The sequence below is a fragment of the Antechinus flavipes genome, chromosome 5 (genome assembly GCF_016432865.1).
Source record: "Antechinus flavipes isolate AdamAnt ecotype Samford, QLD, Australia chromosome 5, AdamAnt_v2, whole genome shotgun sequence".
Classification (NCBI taxonomy): domain Eukaryota; kingdom Metazoa; phylum Chordata; class Mammalia; order Dasyuromorphia; family Dasyuridae; genus Antechinus; species Antechinus flavipes.
Genome location: NC_067402.1, coordinates 146,521,608 through 146,545,059, shown reverse-complemented (window position 1 = coordinate 146,545,059; position 23,452 = coordinate 146,521,608). Strand labels below are relative to the sequence as shown.

General features: G+C 33.5%; 1 protein-coding gene across 2 annotated transcripts in view; it reads right to left on the bottom strand.

Moving 5' to 3' along the window:
* NAPEPLD (N-acyl phosphatidylethanolamine phospholipase D) overlaps window positions 1-22,894 on the bottom strand; it is a 77,740-nt gene extending 54,846 nt beyond the window's left edge. The window contains exons 1-4 of one of the 2 annotated variants that reach the window (XM_051963706.1): window positions 22,718-22,894; window positions 19,121-19,173; window positions 8,082-8,227; window positions 3,620-3,682 (exon numbers count right to left, since the gene is read on the bottom strand). The gene's annotated coding sequence lies outside the window, so the exon portion shown is untranslated. The remainder of the gene's footprint in view (window positions 1-3,619; window positions 3,683-8,081; window positions 8,228-19,120; window positions 19,174-22,717) is intronic. The other variant, XM_051963708.1, reaches the window with a different exon arrangement.
* Window positions 22,895-23,452: the final 558 nt, after the last annotated feature.

The window sequence follows — 23,452 nt, the reverse complement described above, 5'->3', positions numbered from 1 at the left end:
CCCCTGTAGTGTTGAAGTTAAAAAGCTGCACCATCACTCTGACAAATTCCCTTAAAGGATATACTTTTAAAATTTCCAGAATTGGATTGAGCAATACATCTATAATCCAGAAGCATAATAATAGATGGCATTTACTTATGTCGCACGTTAAATAATGTATTTACATTACCTCTTTTGATCCCCACAACAACACTCTCTGTCGTTATCTCTATATTTACAAATGGAGAAACTGGACTGGAGACTTTGAGGGCTGCCTTAATTATCAGCGACTGCGTCTCACTCAACTCTAGGTCCTGGCTCTTTTTCCACCTGCCAACTTTCCTTTCCTTGCCTGAGGCCAAGTGTCTCCAGGGAGAGCAGAGAAGTGTTAGATTATGGCAGGAAATGTGTACAAAATATAGAAGTAACTTCAGGAAGCCGAAAACCAGTCTGTTTTGTATGGTAAACGGAATTATACCATTCAGTAAGAAAAGCTAAGTTTCCCTTATTATTTTCTATAATAAGGTTGCTATCAGATACCAGTGGTTCTCAAACTTTTGTTCTCAGTATCTTCATGTTGTTAAAAAAAACTATGAAGGATTTGTTCAAAGAGTTTTTGTTCACATGGGTTATATTTATAGCTATTTACTAATTAGAAATAAAAAATAATTTTGAATTTGTAGATCCTCTGAAAGGGTTTCAGAGACCCCAACAATTCTTTGGACTACACGTTGAGGACTACTGAAATAGACTTTATCCTGCCTCTCTCACTTATTACCAATGTGACCTTGGAGTTTCAGTTTCTTTACCTGTACAATAAAAGTTTGACCCAGATGAACTCTTAAGTTTTCTTCCAGATGTAAATTCTATGTAAATCCTATGATTCCCTAGGCTAGAACTTCCCTAATAGCTGGGTATTACTTGACTTACTGTATCTTAAAATTAGACTGAGTGTAGGTGAAGTTAAAGACCTGCCATCTTGCCACAGGCTCAGAAAGTAATCATAGCCCCAGAGATAACAAGCAAAGAAATGACCTAGATTGCTGTTAATGATCTTTTGAGAAGACCCAAACACTCATCGCCACCTCCTTCAAAAAAGGGGACAATCTTTAATGAATAGAGACTGACTATTCTTCTTATTCCCACCAAGCATATCATATGCTAATAGACTTGTCAAAAACTGTGCTAAGTCTGGGTGTTAAAGCAGATGCTTAAAGATAAACAAATCTTTCCATGTACCAAGGGAAAGACTAAGAAAGAATAGCCTTCCAATTCAGCATTAAAACAAAATTGAATACCTAAAATAAATAAAGGTGCAGAGTAGCAGAGTGGGTAGAGGGTCTGTCAACAGGTTAAAAAAACCAAGAGTCATATTTTGCTTCTCTCACATGTCTGTTTCACCATGGAAAAAAAAATTTTTAATCTCTAAGTAATTTAGACAACTTTAATTCATTTATTGTTCAGTCATGGCCAATTCTTTGTGACCCCATTTGGGGTTTTCTTGGCCAACACACTGGAATGGTTTACTATGTCTTTCTTCAGTTCATTTTACATTTAAGGAAACTGAGGCAAACTGGAAAGTGACTTGTAAATGTGTAAAGCAAGATTTGAACTCAGGAAGATGAGTCTTCATGACTCTTGGCCCAGTATTTTATCCACTTTGATAATTGAGTGCCCATTCTGATTCATAGAATCATAGATTTAGAACTGGAAGGCTCCAGTGATTACCACGTCATCTGAGATTCTAGCTGAAAATACAGTTAGCTAAGCTAGCAGCCAGAAAGTACTTTCCACTGGAAAGGCTACTGAGCTGGAAAATAAAAAGGTTCTAGACCTGGCCCTGTTTCTAATCAGTGTGATCTCAGACAGATCTTTCATCTTCTCAGAATTTCAACTTCCTCATTTTACAAGTAAGAAAACTGAACCCTAGATGAGCTAAGTGAATTGCCATCCCTAGGTGTAAAGTGACAAAGAAAAGATCTAAACCCAGATTTCTGATCCCAAACCAGTGTGTTCACCAAATAGTGCCTCAAACTCCATTAGCACTCTAAATTACAGATAAATTGTGAAATCTGCATTAGTTGTTGGGAGCTTCAACTAGATGGAAAATTTCCTACAGAGAACTGGACCAAAAGGAGGGGAAAAGTAATAAATAACCATGATTACACTCTTTGTAAACCAAACCAAACCAAACCCCAAAACCCACAGGATTTCTAACCACACAGCCTATATACAGAGAAAAGAAATGAAAAAGAAAAAATAAGCTTTTGAGTTGTGTTCTCCAGACAATGAAAAGGCATTGTTCTGTGTTAAACCATTTATATCAATCCACCCCCTTCCCCATACAAATCTTCTAGCAAACCCCATTGCATGGTACAGCTTGCACAATGCACGCTCTGCATTTTATTCATGACTATTTCAGATTGTCACTTGGCTGAACTGGGCCTTGTTTATCCTTTTGTTCTATTCTACAGCAAGCACACATACTTACCCAGTCCATTATAAATAATGGTATTTACTCTGCTCTCCCTTCAAAATATTACTTACCACCAGAAAGGAAAGATAACAGTTACATTTCAACAATCCTCTAGTTGTTAGTCACTAATAGAAATGTTTTTAGGTATAGTAATAAATAATATTAATAAAGTACTGGGCAGGATATTAATAGGATATAATAATAACTTCAGAGGAAATTATATTGAAAGAATGCTGACTGAGGGAAAGACCTGATCTCTAGATAAATGAAATCTTTGCTTAACCTGGTACTCTTAGCTCAAGAATTTCAGGTATGGCTAGACCAGAAGCTAAGTACATAGAGAAAGCTTGTTTATAGTTCTACTACACACATTGTTTATCCCCAGGCCAACCAATGATCCAAACATTATGATTATCCTTAAAGTTTTATAGACTACTTGCACTTAGAAGTAATCAAGAAGTTGAAAACAAAGTGGGCTAACTAGCAGCCAGGAAGTAGTATCTTCTAGTGGAAAGAATGGTGAACTAGAAAGTAAAAAGACCTGGTTCTAGACTTGATCCTGTTTCTAATCAGCTGCTATGATCTCAGTCATATCATTCACCTTCTCTGAGTTTCAGCTTTCTCATTTATAAAATGAAAGAACTGGACTAGAACAGGAGGTTTTAACCTTTTTTGTTCAATGGATGCCATTAGTAATCTAATGAAGCTAGTGGACCCCTTCTCAAAATAATGTTTTTAAATGCATTAAAAAACAGTATTACTACAAAGGAAGCCAATTATATTGAAATAAAAGTATACTTTTTTCCCCATCCAAGTTCATGTATCCCTTGAAATTTTTCAGTGGACTCTACTCCCAGATACTCTAGGTTAAAAATACCGGGACTAGAATGATCTCTAAAGCTTCTTCCAGCCCTCAAATTTTCTAAGTTCCTCATGAGTTTAGAAAAAGCAGAATTATGCTAGATATCTTTTTAACTATATCACCAGTTTTAACATTCTGAAAACAAAATGAGCTTAAATTTTTAAAGAATATTTTAGGCAGAAAAGATGGAATTCAGAAATATGGCACAGTATTCAGAGATGTGTAAATAGAATATAATTTTCAATATTAATGTGTCTTTCAGGAAAATTATTATTAAAGTAATATTTTCCCAGCCCAACTACCTAATGAATCTTTCAAAGTTGATAGTTGGCGAGGAGAGCCCTGAAGAATTTCTCCGTTGTCACCTAAAAGAGAACAAAAGCAACATGAGGAAGTAGCTACCACAAGAAAAGGGAAACTATAATCTAAAGTTTTTTAATGTCACAACAGTAATTTCATTCTTCTAGGAGTAAGAACATACTTTCACTACAGGTTTTATCAGAAATGGGAAAAGACAGGCTAGAAAGAAAACTAACATTTAGTAATGTAAAAAGTAATATCTGCCTCTCAGTGTGTTTGCTTTTCTCTCTTAAAGACTTCAACATATTTTTCTAAAAATAATAAATATGCAATATAATCAAACCCAGAAATTATTATCTGAAAAGAAGGAGGATACCAAATACTTGGAGGTAAATGAACATAATTTTAGCCCAAAATAGTAGCAGAAAAAATATTTGCAAGTGCAAATTTGCATAGCTAATTTCTCACTTCTATAAAATATTATTATATAATCTAAGTGCTTATCATTGATGGAAGTATGAAAAGGAAACAATCAGGCTCTCTCAAGTAATATTCTTCAGAAAGACACATCATTGCCACCATGAAATTGTAAAATTGTAAAGAATGTAAGATCCTCTCACTGTATTTAGACTGCTTATGTTTTTTAAAAGGGATTTTCTTAGTAGAACAAAATGCTTCCTTAAAGACCTTGCTCCAACAAATGCATGTACTTAAATTATATAAGATCTCTTGACAAATATAATAGAAAAAATTGTGACTACCCTGATGACTAATATTGAGTAAGGTATAAAACAGGGAGACATATGCTCCCCAAAAGGAGTTTGTCATTGTCATTGGAGATGTCCAGCATAGAGTCCAGATACTAGAGAGATTTTATATATATGTTGAGGTCCTTTAGATGGTCCTTTTTGTGGTCAATATCATACTAATTGCATCAAGTTCCACAAGATTAAGACTTCCAAATGAGATCTATAATTATTCAAAGGAGTTCAGTTACAGGAACAATCTAGTAGATGGAGAATGTATATTTTTCAGAATATGATATGCAGTTGCATGGACAACCCATAGACCTGGTACATGTACCATGGACAGACTCTGCAGCTGGACAGTGAATTGGGCCTAGAATTAAGAACTGGAGAGTGGATTAAATTATCTTTGGGATACTGTGATAATAAAATAATAGGTAGCATTAATATGGCACCTACTATGTGCCAGATATTGTGCTAAATGCTTTTAATAATTCAAAACTGCTTTCTGAAACAATAATCTATTTAACATCAATATTCTTTTAAGAAGGTTGCCTGACTTCAAGTTAAGGAAAACCACATTCTCAAAACAACTAGAGTTGTGAAACACCAAAAGAGCAAGGGAGAGGCATACAAATAGGCCACATTACATTATTTACAAATAAGTACACCAAAAAAAAAAAATAGTACAAAAGACTTTATCAGAGAAAAGTATAGCAGGAAGAGGAAGTGGATTGATCTTGAGGTGCAAGTGAGAAATAACTGATGAATAGCCCGAATGCTTTATTGGGTGCCCAAGCTATATAAAGAGATCTAGAGACCTTTAGAATGTTCACTACCTGTGAATGATAGGCAAAAGATAGGGACAACTGTGTTAGTATTACAGCAGAGTAGGTGCTTAATAAAAACTTGTTGATTGATTGGAAGGATTATCTAAGTTGATGATCCATCAAAATATTAAAATCATAATGACATTAAACTTAATAGCTTTGATTTGTACTTGATGCAACCAGTTTTTCTGGAATCACTTATAAGGTGGCTACCACATGGATCATTTAGAGGTTCCAAAATACTGGAAAATTTCATAAAACTTAGGGATTTTTTGGACTGAACAGATGGTGATATTATATCATTTTGATATAAGAAATTATGAAATAGTAAGCTTTAGAGAAACCTAGAAAGACTTAGATGGTGCAAAGTCATATTTTTTCCCATAGCAACATTGTAAAGAAAAGCAACTTTGTAAGATTTAAGAACATTGACTAAAGAAAGTTCTGACTTGACTTCAGAGCATCAACGCTGAAAGCATGCTATCGTCTTCCTGACAGAAAGGTGATGATGCACTCAAGGTGCAAAATGAGACATATATTTTTGAATTTGGCAAATGTGCAGATTTGTTTGGCTTAAGTATGCTAATTTGTTACAGATACTGTTTTTCCTTTTTTTCAATGAGGGGAATTTTTCAAATGAGATTACTGACAACAACAAAAAGAAATAAAAGAAAAGAGGATCATTGAATCATTTTAAAAAACAACACAAAAAAGAAGAGAAGGACAGCTTGGAAAGTAACACATATTTATTATGTCCTTTAAAAAAAAGCAAACTACATAATAAAGATATATGATTTCACACTTCCCTTTTTTTGGCTACACTTCATATATGTAAATGTTCTCTCCTTTTTTAATATTGAATTCAGAAAAAAACAATTAGAATCTCTTCTAATCTAAAATTCTATGATTCTGTGTGGTACTATGATTCTGTCCTGGCTGGGTGGGAAGACAATGGGTCTAGAGTGGTTTAAGTACCTTTGAAATGTAGAGCTTGTATCTGCACAGAAACCACAATGAGAGAATGTTCAGAATATGAAGATTTCTACAATCATTATCATGAATCCTTTTTTAATGGAAACTAAAATGGAACCATTCTGGTGAATTGAAGAACAACATTCACTAGTAGGTAGGATATGTATATGTTTCCTTTCTGAACTGACTTGGTGCATATCTCTTTTCTCTTCTTTATGTGCAAATTGATAGAAACATTTTCTATATTCCTGATGTCTATAGTAAATAAAATGAATGCTCATAGGAAAAGTCAAAACAATTAGATTCAGATGTACCCAAGAAGTCAGATCTAGATTATTTTGGTTAGAGGATGTTACTTTCTGATATATCTCTGAGATATGAATTTAGGTCTCTAGGAGTCCAGAGAAGCTAAAGGAAGAGTTTTACACTGTTTTCATGTAGTAGGAAAAGGACCAAGGGAAAGCCCATGTCAGTTGTCTCAGGCTAAATGAGGTATTACTAGTACTTAGTTTTAGAAAGTAGACCTGGTGGTAGTGATAGTGACATCTAGACACCAAAACGAGGTGTCAGTGACTCAAATTCTGTAACTTGCTAATAGAAAGAAGGGAGATTGGGAAGAGAAAGAGGGAAAGAGATTCCAGGAGTCATTCTGAGAAACCAGAAGACCTGGGTTAAAATTGCACCTCTGACACTATCTGTGTCACCTTATATTCATCATTGAATCCCTACTGGGTTCAATTTTTTCATCTCTCAAATGAAACAAGGGATGGACTTTATTGCTACATTTTTTACTAGGGTCACTTTTTAGTCTAGATCAATGATATTGTATGTCTTGATCAATGTGAAAAATCCATTGTGGTTCCAAATTAATTGCTCTAAATAGGGGAGGAGAGAACATCAAAGGGCTAAAAGGAATAGGAAAAAAAAGTAAGTTCCCATTTCTCCCAAAGAGAAAGACTACCTTCCCATAAATCCAAAAGCAGGTAGAAGCTTTTGAAGAAGGAAAGATAGATATGATCCCATCCCTTTAATAGACCACAGTCCTTGAGAACCAAATTCTGAACACAAAATTATAAATGGCTCTGATTGGAAACTAAAAGGGGAAACTAATTAAACTCACTCTATGGGAGATAGCTCCAATGACCTTAGGTTAAAAATAAAAACAATCACAAAAGAAGGAATTAAGGGGCAAATAGCCAAGTTCAAGTACAAACAAATGGCATGGGTGTAGAAGTACCACTTCCTTCCTAAGACAGCTAGTCCTCTTACACAGTAGTTCTTCGCCTTTTTGTGCAAGAACATTCCTTCCTTAAGGTACAAAAATTATAAGGACCCCCACTAGTTACAGTTTTATAATCTATTGATTGAAAAAAATTTTAAACTACTGTGAATTAAGGGAGATTTGATAGCATAGTGAAAGTATACTAGCTATGATATCATAGGATATGGGTTTGAATCTTTCCTGTTGCGCATTATCTGCTTCATTTGAAAAATGAAAATATTAGACTAGTTCTCTAAGTTTCTTTCTTGTTTAAATCTATGATCCTCTAATGAATTCAATCATTCTTTTAAATAAATCTGTATTTTATTTGTAAAGGAGGTATTAAAGAATTTTCCTACAATTCCAAAGGTGTGAAGAAACTCCTCAATCACCTTGACAGTATTATAGAGCTTTAGAAACTGACATTACACAGAAAACATCTAGTGATAGGTTAACACACTGAGTCATATTCTTTGGGTCTATCTAGACATAAAGCAAGTTAAGACTGGGAGCTAACCTCCCCATCTTCTCTACCCCTACCTACCCCCACCCCCAAAAGAAGATACCTCACTGACTAACTAGAGACAGTTTGAGAGAATACAAAGTATAACTGAAGGAACAGAGAGATGGAGACACAGATACAGAGATGCAGTACCTGGATGCCAGATGTAACTTAAAGGAGCATAACCTCTGGAGGTAGAGAAGAGAACCTGCTATGGATTCAAGAAGGTGCTGGTCGTGGCAATTGAGATTTGAGCTTTGAAAGGGCTTCTCCAGAAGAGACTTCAAAACATACCGGTCCTGAAAGAGTAAGTAGCATTGGCCACATGTATTCCCTGCAAATGTAACTTATTCCCATTGTCCTCCAAATTTGATCCCCCCTTTTCCATAGACTCTATACACAAGTGTATTTGTGGGAGAATGTTCCACATGTTTATAAGGGAAAGAATGTTTTGTAGCTTCTGTTCTTATTATATTTTGCTAAGCGCTAATTATATCTAATGATTGATTGTTAACAGGAAAGCACAATAATGCTTATGTGCTGTAGTTTTAGGATATACTAGAACCTGTGGAATTGGTAATCATTCTCAGGAGAATAGTTAGTCAAAAAAACATTTAATCACCTACTATGTGCCAGGCAATGTGTTAAACATCAAGCCCAGAGGGTTTGCTCTATATTAATCTTATTTATATATATTTGAAAAACTTTAATTGATGTATTCAGTTCAATTTAGTAAACATTAAGTACCTACTATATTCCAGGCATTAGCCCTGGGGACACAAATAAGGGAGAAAAAAAAAGTCACTGCCTTATAGGAGGCTGCTATCTAATGGAGGAAAACAACATACAAAATAAATTTGAAAAGCGAGGGGGGAATTCCCCTTCTTATTATAATCCCCAACAAGGATTATAATGTTCCATGAGGGTTGAAATCATGTAGAGCTATTGATGGAAAATGGGGAATTATCTGGAAAGTTCAGCACTTAACTCTCAAAACCAGAAAGTTTTGGGGAGTGATTTAGTACTTTACCTTCCAGTCCTCCAATCAGAGGTGATGTATTAAAAACTAAGTCAATCAGTCTGAGTCAGTCAGTATTGTGAGAAATTGCTGTGTATACTGAAAAGTTTATTATATTTTTCATATTTTGATCCTATGGTCCCAATACGGTAAATTGGCACCTTCCTTTTTCACTCCCTCTCCCTTTTCCTTCTTCTCCCTCCCTCTCTCTCTCTTTTTTCCTCTTCCTCTCTCTTTTCATCTCCCTCTCCAATTCTCTCTCCCCTTCTCTTAAGATATTTTTAGCTCCCTCTGCTCTAAATGGTGAATTTATTCATCTTTTTATGTGTTTCCTAGGTATACATTGGGTATGGTCCAGTATTTAAAAGTTTAAACCTACATAATTCTCCTCTCTAAGCCTGGCACTTTCAAATTCAAGCTACCAACATGGTGACTTCCAACTCTAAAAATCCCATGACTCCCCTCAGATGGTCACTCTAGTACTACCCCTCTGCCCTCTAGTGGCTATTAGGGATGTGCAATATATAATATCAAAATATTGGGCAGGGTCATATGATTACATCACTGAACAAAGTGGGAGAAACTTCAAAGTTAAAAGAATATAGTCCTAATTTTCAAAAAAGTGAGAAGGTTCAGCACACTAGTGAAAAATACACATATGTATGTATGTATAGATATTATATTATATGCGCATAACTATATCTTGAAAATATCTCAAAATCATTCTAGAATGGGCTATCAAATTATTAGAATTTATGGTTGTAAGTATTTTAAAAGAAACATAATGACATTCCTATCTGTATGATGGAATGAGAGGTTCTGAAAGGGCCAATTTCCTTAAAATTGAAAGAAGAAAAACAGTGTAAAAACAACAAAAAAATAATAAAAATCCCATCAAAATGGAAAATGAACAAAATGAAGTAAAATGCTTTACATGCAACTGAAATAACTAAAAAATCAGGAGCAACACAAGTGAAAAAGAAAAGAGAACAAATTTAAAATTCCCAAGACTTCAAATTGGTAAAATGGCATATTGAAATAATTTAAGAATTAATATTTGCAAGAAAGCCATGAGCAAAAAAAAATGTAGAAAAGTTAAAGATATGGGAGAAAGAGAAGCTAGAATTAAAAGATGCTTAAAATGGTAGAAAATAATGAAAAAATATGATGAATACAACAGAAAATCTGAGGGAAAAATAGTAACAATCTATCAATAACAGATTATAGAGCTAAGGTAGGATCTATAACCTAACCCCTCCCCAGCATCCTATCAATCCACATGCAATAACCTAACCCTTTCCTATCTTTTATCAATCCTCAGGAAAGTTGGGCTATTTTATCCTCTAAAGGTAGTAAGAATTTCCTCAAGACTTAATTTGTTCATGGGATTAAAGACTCAGATTGTTGACATCACTTTCTTATTACCTACAAAGCAGGCATGAGGAGCTCCAGTGGCACTCTTGATCCTTTTCTGTTTAATCAACATGAGCAATTCAAGCAGGAAACTTTGCTCAGCTGAATCAACTCTCGGTATCCCTAATGGCTATTTTTGTTGAATATTCTTCCACTATGTCTAAGTAGATTCTTTTTGTTAATTGTTGAATGACCTATGTATCTAATTTTGTCCAATATTTACTCAGTCAATAAACATTTTTGAGGTACTTACTGGATATCAGGCATGATGCTAACTGCTAGAGACATAAAAATGAAGCAAAACCTAAACTATTAGCAGAGTGGCCTGAGTTAAGTCCAAACTAGAACTAGTGAAGTAGAAAATTTCAGACAAATATAGATGAACTATAAAAATAAGTTCAGAAAATGATCCAAGTATTGAAAAAAATTAATAAGGACATAAGAGACAAATCTGGAAAATACATGAAAATATCAGTCTAAAATTTTTTGATACCTCAAAAGTCTGGAAATAGAAAAATGTATATAAACATTATCATATAGAAAACTATTTGAGAAAAAAATTATAGAATGAATGAAAACATGCTATAATTCATGAATAGTAAGCATCCATAAGACCCTCAAATTTTTTTAAAAAATCCAAATTCAACTAGATATGCTTAAATTCTAATAACATAATGATTTTTTTAAAAAATCCTTCAACTTTCAAAAGACAGAAATAATATCCCAAGCAGCATCTACAAGATTGACAGTGGACTTCTTAAGGAAGACAAGAAATGATTAGAAAAGATAGAATAGGACATATGCATCTCATGGCAAAGCCAAAGACAGAATCTTTATTCAACCAGCAAAACTGAGTTTGAAAGACAAGAGACATAAATTTTCAAATCATTTGGATTTTGAGAAGTTTGCAGTTTACATGTATTTCAAAAACTTTGAAGAATAACTAATATTCTAACTTGAAAAAGGTCAATATTTAAAAACAATTCTTATTTCCCATGTGAAATTAAACCAATTACTAACTAAATGTGAACTCCACTGTCAAGAGTACTATATTAGCCAAACTCTTTAATACTTTAGAAGGATGTTTCAGATGTTTAGAAACAAACAAGGGTGAATTGGGTAAGAGTAGGAAAATCCCAAAGCAAAGGTCCTTTGAGAAAGAAGTCCAAAGTTTAATCTAATCTAATCTATCTAGCTTTAGAAGAATTTATTTAAAGTGGTCTTAAGTTTATATTAATAGTAATGAAAAGATAAGAAAATTGTATTCCCTTCTAGGAAAGTGAATAGTAATTTAACAAAGAACAAAAGGAACAAAGTCTACTGTAACACTAAATACAAATTGAATTCTCTAATTAAAAAGGGGGGAAATGTTATAAAACAGATGAGAATGTAGAACCTAACATCATGATTTTTACCAGAAAGACATTTAATCTATAAAGATTTGTAAGAATTCAAATAGAAATGTTGATTTAAAATTTTTCATAGCATTGCTAATTCCTAAAAAACAAGAGCTAAAATGATGACCTGCCGCAGAAACTAATATAAGCAAGAGATACATTTCTGCAACAAACTGAAGCACATTGTATTTAGTAAAAGTTTTATTCACAACATCTCCATGCCTATATGTTTACAAAACACTTCATATACATTATATTATTTAAATTTTGCTATAATCTATGAGATAAACACTGTAGGTATTAGTATGCCCATTTTATAGATGGAGAAACTAAGCCCCAAAGATAAACTATAACTTGCCCAAAATTACACACCTATTAGAAGTAAAGATTCAAACTCATCTCAGTTGAGTTCCAAATCTAGCACATTTTTCCATGAAAGCAATGAAAATGTAACACTTTAAAATAATAAATATCACTTTTAAATATATAGGCAGCTCTACCAGATCTCAAACTGAATTATAAAGCAGTAATTATCAAAACAACCTGGTACTGGCTAATGAATAGAGTAGGAGATCAGTGGAATAGATTAAGTACAAATTATAGTAAATTACCATAGTAATCTAGTATATAATAAGATCAAGCTTTTGGAAAACAAACCCATTATTTGACAACAACTAATGGGAAAGACGCAAAAATTTTAAATAATATATTAGCAAAGAGATTATAGCAATATATCAGCAGGAAAATAAACTATGCCCAAGTGGGATTTATACCAGGAATGCAGGGCTGGTTCATATCAGGAAAAATATGACTCTAATTGACCATATCAATAACAAAACCAATAGAAATCATATAATACTCTCAATAGATGTAGAAAAAGCTTTTGACAAAATACAGCATCCATTTCTATTAAAAACACTAGAGAGCATAAGGAAAAGAAGTTTCCTTAAAATAATAAGCAGTATCTATCTAAAACCAACAGCAAACATTTTTTGTAATGGAGAGAAGCTGAATGCTTCCCAAAAAGATCAGGGATGAAACAAGGATGCCAATTTAAAACATTTGTAGACAGAATAAAATACTTGGGGGTCTACCTGCCAAAACAAACCCAAGAACTATATGAACACAATTACAAAACATTTCTCACACAAATAAAATCAGATCTAAACCATTGAGAAAATATCAATTGCTCATGAGTAGGATGACCTAATATATAATAAAAATTACAATTCTGCCTAAATTATATTATTTGTTATCAAACTGCCAAAAAATTATTTTATAGAACTAGAAAAAATGATTACAAAAATCATCTGGAAGAAAAAAAGGTCAAGAATATCAAGAAAATTAATGAAAACAAAATACAAAGAATGGTGGTTTAGCAGGATCAAACCTAAAAAAATAAATAAAGCAGCAGTCATCAAAAGCATTTGGTACTGGCTGAGAAATAGAGTGGTGTATCAATGGAATAAATTAAATACATATGACACAATAATCAAGGCCTATAGGAATCTAGTATTTGATAAAGTTCTGAACGCCTCTGAAATGAGAACTATTTGATAAAAATTGTTAGAAAAACTGGAAGGTAATATATCAGAAACTCAGCATAGGCCTACCTCTCACATCCTATATCAAAATAAAGTCAAAATGGGTGCATGATTTGGGCATAAAGGATGATAACCATAAAAAAATTAGTAGAGCAAGGGATAATTTACCTATCAGATCTTTGGAGAAGAGAGGTATGTATGACCAAAGAAGAACTAAAAAACATTATAAAAGACAAAATGGACAATTTTGATTATTTTAAATTAAGAAAGATTTTGCACAAACAAAACCAACAGAAACAAGACTAAAAGGGAAATACAAAACTGGGGAAAAAATCATTACAGCCAATGTTTCTGATAAAGTTCTCATTTCTAAAATATATAAAGAAATGTGTCAAATTTATAAGATTACAAGTCATTCTCCAATTGATAAGTGGTCAAAGGATATGAACAGACAATTTTCAGATGCCGAAATTAAAGCCATCTATATTCATATGAAAAAATGCTTTAAATCACTATTGATTAGAGAAATGCAAATTAAAACAACTCTGAGATACTACCTCATACTTCTCAGATTGGCTAAACTGACATGAAAAGATGATGATAAATGTTGAAGGGGATATGGGAAAACTGCATTGTTGGTAGAGTTGTGAAAGAATCCACCCATTTGGAAGAGAAATTTGGAACTATGACCAAAAGGCTATAAAACTCTGCATACTTTTTTACCCAGCAGTGCCACTACTGGTTCTGTATCCTAAGGAAATCATAAAGGAGGGAAAAGGACCCATAGGTGCAAAAATATTTGTAGCAGCTCTTTTTGTGGTAGCAAAGAATTAAAGAGTTGATGCCCATCATTTGGGGAATGGCTGAATAAGTTGTAGTATGTGAAGATAATAGAATATTATTGTTCTATAAAAATGATGAACAAGCTGATTTTAGAAAGTCTGGAAAGATTTACATGAGCAAATGCTAAGAGAAACAAGCAGAACTAAGAGTACATTGTTATACAGTAACAGCAAAAATGTATGATCAACTATGAAAGACATAGTTCTCAGTGATCCAAAGCAATCCCAATATACTTTGTTTTTTTTGTTTTTTTTGTTTTTTTGAGATTTTCTTTTTTTATTATTTAATTTTATTTAATAATAACTTTGTATTGACAGAATCCATGCCAGGATAATTTTTACACAGCATTATCCCTTGCAATCACTAATCCCAATATACTTTGAACAGAAAATGCTATCTGCATCCAGAAAAAGAACTATGGAAACTGAATGTAAATCAACATGCTATGTTCATTTCTTTTTTTTTTTTAATCTCTCCCATGGTTTTTCTCTTTTGCTCTGATTTTTCTCTCCCAACATGATTTATAAAGCAGTGTGTATTAAAAATAAATAAACTTTAAAATACAAAAAAACCCAAAATTAATGGGAAAATATTATAGTAGAAACTAGCTATAGATCAACGTGTCACACCATATACCAAGATAAAAGTCAAAATAGGTACATGATTTACACATAAAAGGTAATACCATAAGTAAATTAAGAGAACATGAATAAATGTATCAGATTTTATGAATAAGGGATGAATTTAGGACCAAAGATGACAAAGAATTACAAAACATAAGATAGATATTTTTGATTATATAAAATTTAAAGGTTTTTGCATAAACAAAACCAATGCAACCAAAATTATAAGGAAAGCAGAAAAGTGGTAAAAATTGGATTTTTAAACAGCTTTTTTGATAAAGGTCTCATTTCTCAGAGAACTGAGTCAAATTTATAAAAATACAAGTCATTCCCCAGTTTATTAAATGGTCAAAGGATATGAACATAGTACCTTTTCAGACAAAGAAATCAAAACTACTTATATGAAAAAAGGCTCTAAAGCACTATTGATTAGAAAAATGCATATTGAAGCAATTGTGAGGTACTTTATACCTATCAAATTGGCTAATATGACAAAAAAGGAAAATGTTGAATGTTAGAGGGAACATTATTATACTGTGGGTAGAGTTGTGGACTGATCCAGCTACTCTGGAGAGCAATTTGGAACATATTTAGAAGTCTGTGAAACTGAGTATCACTGCTAAATCTGTATGCCAAAAACATGCAAAAAAGGGGGGAAAGGACCTATTTGTACAAAATATTTATAGCAACTATTTTTGTAGTGGCTAAGAATTGGAAACCAAAGAAATATCAATCAATTGGGGAATAGCTAAATCAGCAGTGATGTATGATTGTAATGAAATATTATTATGCTATAAAAAAATGACAAGCAGGATAATTTCACAAAAACCCAGAATTATATGAGCTGATACATCGTGAAGTAAATAGAACTAGAAGAACATTGTACACAATAAAAGCAATATTATTCAATGAAGCAATGTGAATAACTTGACTATTCTCAGCAACACAATCATCCAAGACAATCCCAAAGGACTAATGATGAAGTAGACTATCTGCCTCCAGAGGAAGAAGTGATAGTTTAAATACAAATTGAATCAGCATGCTATTTTTCACTTTCATATTTCTTCTTCAAGTCTTTTTGTACAAAATGAATAATATAGAAATATTTTACATAATTGCACATGTATAACCTATATCCTATGAAAATACTGCAGCTAAACACCAGCAAAAGTACCCAGTAGGATGGTGTAACATTCAACTGAGGGTAGGAGAGTATAACAAAAAAGGGCAATCACATTCCTGGAGTTCATCAGTAGCTCTGTTAGTCAGAGCTTAGCCTTGCTTGTGCTCTGGCCATAAAATTTGAATGTTCTACCATATCTGCCTATTGTTGTCCCTATTTGGGAGTGTTCTGTCATTCCTTCTCCAGTTCATTTTAAAGATGAGGAAACTGAGGCAAATGGTTAATTGATTTGCCCAGGGTTACACACCTAGTAAAACTGCACTTTTGAACTCAGGACTTTCTGACTCTAGGTCTGGCACTCTATCCACTGCACCACCTGATTACCCTCCATATATGGTTTAGGCCATAGATATTTTTTCTCTGTGTGTTCTGATGGCATAATAACCAATGGGAAAGTATATTATTTTACATGGTCAGGAAAACTTGTAATTTGTAACTTATTTTACTGTGCTGTTTGATTATTATTATTTTTTTTTTGCTTTGAATTGAATTCTTTTTGATTGTTTTAGTAAAAGTTAAGAGGCCAGTAGCAGGCTCAAAAACTATGTCTGAATGGGTGCAAACTTTCTAGCAGGCAAGTATGTTAGAAGGACTCCAGGTATTATAATCACACATTGAGTCACAAAGGAAATATAAATATAGAGAAGCAGATACTTTATACACTATTATTTCAATCAATCAAAATGACTTACTAGGTGCAGTCATTTTTGAACACAAAAATAAAACAGTCCTTGCCATCAATAAGCTTCCATTTTATCAGGGACAACTGTATATAGACAAATATTGATAATAATGAAGGATAAATTTTTTTAGAGTGAACAATACTGTCTTAGGGAATCAGAGAAAGATTTGGATAGAAGATGCTACTTGAGCAGAGTTTTAAAGTAGGTACAGAATTCTAAGTGTCCAAGTGAGGTGAAAGTACATGCTAAGCACAGGAGGTTATCACATTACTTCCATGTAAATGTAAAGGAAAAGAGATAGAATAGTTGAGAATATTTGAGGAATCAAGAAAAAGTCAAGATTGAAAATCTGTATGACTAGATATATAATGGACTTTTCAACAGAAATAAGGAAGTACAGAAGAGGGGTGTGCTTAGGGAAAAGGTAATTAGTTTAGTTTTAAGCATGTTAAATTTGAGATGCATACAGAATATCCAGTTAAACTCTCCAACACTGGGAGATTTGTGACTGAAACTCAAGAGTGTGATTAGGATTTGCAAAAAGAATGTCTGGTCCCATATAAATACTCAAGGTAACTTTGCATATCAGGTACAAAATGCCTTATTCTACTTTGGAGAAAATGCATAAAATACATAAATAACTTATAGTAGCTCATAAATCCTTGATAGCACACTCCTTCCAACTTTTGAGAATTGCACCTTCCCCCACAAAGCCTATAGACTTGTAGTGCCAGCTAGTGTATTATAGCCCTTCTGAAATAAATGTGGGACTTCTAGAGCCATTCCATTGAGATTCTCTGGAAGTGATATAGTCCTTCATAGTTATGGTATTACCTAAAGACTTGGACTAGTACCAGAAGTAAAATAAATATGGTGTTACTAGATAGCCAATTCCTCAACATTCTGATGAGTTCCCCTTTTTCCTCTTGACATACCTATAGAAGCATCCAGCCCTATGGAAATACCTTGAGAACTTAGACTTCCCAGAAGAGAAATTTGCTTGAACTAGTAAAGAACCAACTGTATATGGGGAATGGGAAGGCAAAGAGGAAGAGAGAGACTTTCATAATTCTCCCTTCTCCAAGATATTGATGCTGGACCAGGAATTCCCTTGTAACTCATTTGAAGGCCCGATTATATACTTGAGAATTTGGGTTTGCCATAAGGCTAATTCTAAAACTGATTTAAGGGTTCCCCTCTCTCTTTAGAATGAATCCCTTTATTTTCTGGTGAAGTTTATGAACCCCTTCTCAAAATGTTCTTAAATACATGAAAGAAAATTGATAGAATTACATAGAAAGCCTTACATTAAAATATAATTATGAATATTTTAAAAATATAGTTAACACAAAAATATTAAAAGCTTGCAGATTCCAGGTTTGATATGCTTTCCTCTAGAAATCTGGGCTAGAAATCTCCAAATACTTGGCCTTCTGATTCCTTTACCTGAGTTCATGTATAATCATGATTATCCAAGATTGGGTCTAAGACTCAAAATCCAAGAACTCCCACTTCTCCATCATTGCCCCCATTGGCTGACATTTTTTAGGTTGAGAAGTTGCCATCTCTGGGGCTAAATAGTTTTCAAGGGGGATGATAAACAAGTCTCAGGGTAGGGGAAAAAATGGCATTGCATAAGTACATGCATACCCTACCTTAAAATTCAAAGTGCACTCTTTGACAATCTTTTGTTAAGTCAATTCATCTTCAGTTGAGAAAGACATAATCAATGCCCCAAACAAAGGTTCACCTCATGATAAACTCAAAAAATTGATTAAGTATCTCCCTTGATCAATGCCCTAGCTCTGTATTATTCTTGTCTTGATGCAATTAATACAATGTCATCTGCAAAATGGTATGTATGGAAGACCTTATCATCAATAGGAATACTCTCTTTTATTTGGACTCATATAGGACATTCTCCATGATAATTACCTACCCTTGATTCCATGTATCTTTTATAATCTAAGTTGGCTGGTGGTTCTCTGTGCATTTATATTGATCTCTTCAACAAACTCCTGATTTCTCTTAGCAAAATTGTTTCCTTTTATGTCATCAGAATTTCATTCTTGAGTTTCCCATCCCTTCCTGTATTAATTTTTTTCTTGTAGAATTTTAATCCATGAAATACTAGCTATCCTTTCTCTAAACCCTTGGAAATCTACTTTCCCAAAACCTAGATCACCTGACACACTATGTATGATTGATTTTCTCTCCTACATCTCAAATTCTAAGAATAAACGGTCACTTCCCCAAAATTTGCTAGCAGTTCACTCCAGCAATCTGTCCCTCCTTGTTAGGGAGAATCAGATTCAGAATAGAATTTGCCCCCTTATTGCTTCCTCCACTTCTTAAAGATGAATTTATCATTAAGGCATCAGGAGTGAGATAAAAAATTCAACCAAAAGAGCAACTTTAGCTGTCACCCAAAGGAAAATTCCCCAAAGTCTTTAGTGAAGCAAAATGGGACTAGGAAAAGAAAGATTACCAGTTCCTCTGCATGTTGACTTCTTCTTAGAGGGTTTTTTCCCTTTTGTGGACCTGAAAAGAGATTGAAAAGTCATATATTCTCTCTTGAAATTGGAAACTAGAAGAGCCCACATTTCCCTTCTTCAGCTTTCAGTGACTACATGTCTCTTTACAAGTCCAGGACAGTGAGCACTCTATCTCTGTCAGTGACAAGAGAGACATACAGCTGGCCCTTTGAGCTAAGGATTACATTATAACGGGATACTGTCCAATAAGGGTAAGATATTACCCTTAGGTAAGTCCTATTCTGTGGGCTTGCTTCTCAAAGTGCTGATGAAGGGAGGGACCCAACTAGGAGTGAGCTTTATGCATAAATAAAATAAAAATGTATTCATTTTTAAAGTTTAATCTGCATTATTAATGTTTTCTTCATCACTTTATCTAGATAATCTAGATATAGCTAGGATATCTCTCTTCCTTCTTACCCATGCCCACATATTTTAAGAAGAAAAAAAGGAAGGGGATCTTAGAAATGAAGGACTTCAATTTAGTGAATTAAATAAAAGTCCTCCCCCTCCTGCTTCTGCCTCTATCCTCCCAAGAAAGAGTCTTTAAAAGATCCATTCCACAAGAGAAAGAGTGAATTTAGTCTTGGAGGAATTTAGCCAAAGGTTAAACAAAAAAAAAAAAAAAAAAAAAAAAAAAAAAGGATTTCCTTTTCCTCTTTCTCCTCTCCAAAGGAAGAGCTTCAACTAAGGTAAATCTTAGAAGAAACTCTAGAAGGAAGGATAAATTTGTAAAGAAAGGGTACAGGAGGTAGTGGTCCTAACTTAGTGTAATCTCCAAGGAAAGTGAGTCTGGGTGAAGGAATGACCCATGTGGTGAAGGAAGGGACTGAGTATCCAAGGAAAAGGCTTCAACTTACTCTTATCTCCAGGGGAGATCTAGAACCCAGTTTTTGAATTCTTGGCATCAAAGATGAATAAACAAAAAAAAAAAAAAGGAATTTCATGATGCTAGGGGTATATAAGACATATATCCAAAAGGAGATAAGAACTCAAAATGATCTACAATCAAATACTCAAAAGAAAAACAGCTTGTCTAGAAAATAACTAGACAACTGAGTGACATAGTGGATGGAGTATCTGTCTTGAAAGTCAGAAAGGCCTGAGTTCAAATCTAGCCTCAGACATTTACTAGCTATGTGACCCTGGATAAAGCACTTAACCCTGTGGGCATCAATTCTTCATCTGTTAATAATGGTTGGAATTGGAAATGGCTCAACTTGTGTGACCAAAAGTCAGACATGATTGAAATGAATGAACAACAACAACAAACAGGAATAATTAGATTTCCTAAAAGAAATGATTTAATAGGTTTTTTTTTGCCATATTTTAAAATGAAATTATGAAAGAAATGACATGGAGAAGAGATTTGAAAAACGAACAAGAAGTATAAAAGCTTTCCCTAGTAACAGACTATCTAAAAATTAGAGTGGACCAAATAAAAATTAATGATTCCAGGTAACAACAAATAATTAAGTGAAGTCAAAGAACTGAGGGAAAAAAGAAGAAAATATAAGCTATTTGATATCACAAATAATTAACCTGAAATATAGATCTGGAAAAGGTAACTCAGAAATTATTGGACTACCTGAAATCCATGACCAAAAAATGAACTTTATTATCATTTATGAAGAATTAATTAAAGAAAATTATCCACACATATTAGAGAAAAAAGGCCATATGAAAACAGAAAGAATACACTAATCACCTCCTGAAAAAAATTCCAAACTGAAAACTCTCTGGAACTTCATTGTGAAAACCCAGAGCTTCCAGATCAAAGGGAGTAAAAAAAAAACCTGTTTATAACTAGAATATAAAAATTCAAATGTCAAAGAACCACAATCAGTATCATATAAAATTTACTAACTACTACCCTTAATGAAAAGAAGAATTGGAACCTTATAAAAGTCAATTCTGAGATACTCAGCTCTCTGCCAGACTTCTTGAATTCACACATTTTTTAAAAGCAAAAAGATATGGTTTAACCAGTAAAAAATGAATCTATACCTACAAAGGAAAAAATGGATCTTCTCTGAAATAGAGGATTTTCAAACACAATGAGCTGTCATGAACTAGGCTCACAGTGATTTCATACCCTTTTCCTCTGGTACTTGTGCCTATGTTTGTGAAATGAAAGTCTTTCTGAAAAAATCAGCTGAAATAGAACTTTGAAATGCAAATTCAGGAGTCAGAAGAAAAATCAAAAGGTAAATACAAAAGATCAATCAGAAGCTTTATAAAGATGAACTCTTGAAACTGTAATGAGGGAGAAGGGATGATCTAAGAGTTCTTTTAGATTCCTAATGATATAAATAAAATTATGAGGCATTTGTATTTGATTTTGGGGTTGATAGCTACTGGAGTTTATTGAGTAAGGGAGTGATATGGTTGGATCCGTGTTTTAGGAAAATCCTTAGTTATGTTATGAAAATTTGCTTATTATCAGGGGAATTTCAGTTATTTTCCTTTGGGCCTGCCATTTATCTCTGCCAAAATTTTGCACCAATATCTCATCACCAGATGAAGGTGACTCATTGACTCATTTCCCTTGGGTATTCTATTGCATTGTCTGGCAATATGGAATATATGTTTTTTTTGGTTTGACCTTTACTATGTAGGCTGAAGTACCTAGCACATTTGACTAGGATTGCATGTTTCATAAATATAGGCACAAGTGCCACAGGAAAAGGGTATGAAATCACTATCAACCTAGTTCATAACAGTTCATTGTATAATCCAAAGATATTATTGAAAACTCAAATCAAACTCTTGTTTCTGATTTCCAGCCAATCATAAGTACATGGTTCAGACTAACTTTTAGTTAAAGCGGTAACTGTAATTTTTTTTTTTTTTAACAAACAGAACCTTCAGGACATGACTACATTCCACAACTATCCTTGACAGATTCAGCAGAATCATTCATTAAATTGTTTCAAATGCCATAATGTGACTTTGAGGATAGTATGTAAAAATTCATTTAGTCTCTGGGCCCCCAAATTCTTCAGGGGCTATTTTTGAAATATGAGGTATAGTGGAAAAAGTGTGGGTATATTTCAAAGAATTTGAAATCTATCCCTGGCACAGCCATTAGCAAGATGTGTGACTTTAGGTGACCATTTTCTTCTTCTGCATATGACCTTGGAATAAATGGCCTTTGAGGGCCTTAAATCTATGATTGTGTTTTGTGACTAACCATATTTCATTTTCAGTGCTATCGAGCCCTGTATGTGATGGTAAATATATATAGGAGCTATATAACATTAGTCTGATTTGCATAATAGTTATTGTCCATTTTATATTCAAATTATTATTGGGGAAGTCATTTCCCTGCTATACTGACCATATTTTAAAACCAAATTTTAAGTGGTATTATCATTGTAAATTTCCCGGGAGCACAGGATTATTTTGATTAGAAATCTCGAAATGACACTGGTGGCCCTTCTATGGCTCTGGGCAGAAGTAATACAGCTCAGAATTACACAGTTGCTAGTTGACTGCTCTTGTACTTCTGGGTCTTTCTGGATAAGTAAATAATACGTTAATACTATTACCTTCATTCATTTTTCATTTCTAGGCATCCGCATTTGCCACTCTTTATTCCCCAGATGTTCTCCATTTTCAAATCCTCGAGATGTCTTCCTTCTCGTTGCAAAGACCAGAATTTTAGCTGTTTAGATATCTATTTTTAACTTACTAAAAGAGTGACCAACTCTTACCCTTCATAATTCTAAACTAAAGGTCTCCATACAATGTAAATCTTTTTCAATCATGCATCATCCTCTGTGATGTACATTTTCATCCTCTGTGATGTATGTGTCATATTGTTCTTTTATGCTGTATGTCTGTATCAGTTTAGAATTTACTACATAAGCATCTGAAGGTCAGGTACCAAGTTTGTTTATGTTATATAGTTACTAGTTTATGTTAATAGTTACTAGCTATAGTTACTTAGTAATTAATGCAACTATTTAGTACTTAGATAGTAGGATGGATTTATGATCTTATCCAGTGGAATGTAAGTGCCTTGAGGGCAGGGACTTTTTAATTTTGTGCTGGTATTCTCAGTGATAAGCATGGTGAATTATATTTGATAGGAGCTTTAATAACTGCTTGAGAAATGGAATGGTATGGAACAGGATAGAATGGAATGGAATAGAATGGAATGGAAGATATGTGAGTATTCCCTCACACAATACAGGTCTCAAATCATGTTATGTACCCTTTCATCTTATGTGACTTTTGTCCGTATTTTCCTGTAAATCCTTCATAAGAGGTCCACTCAACAA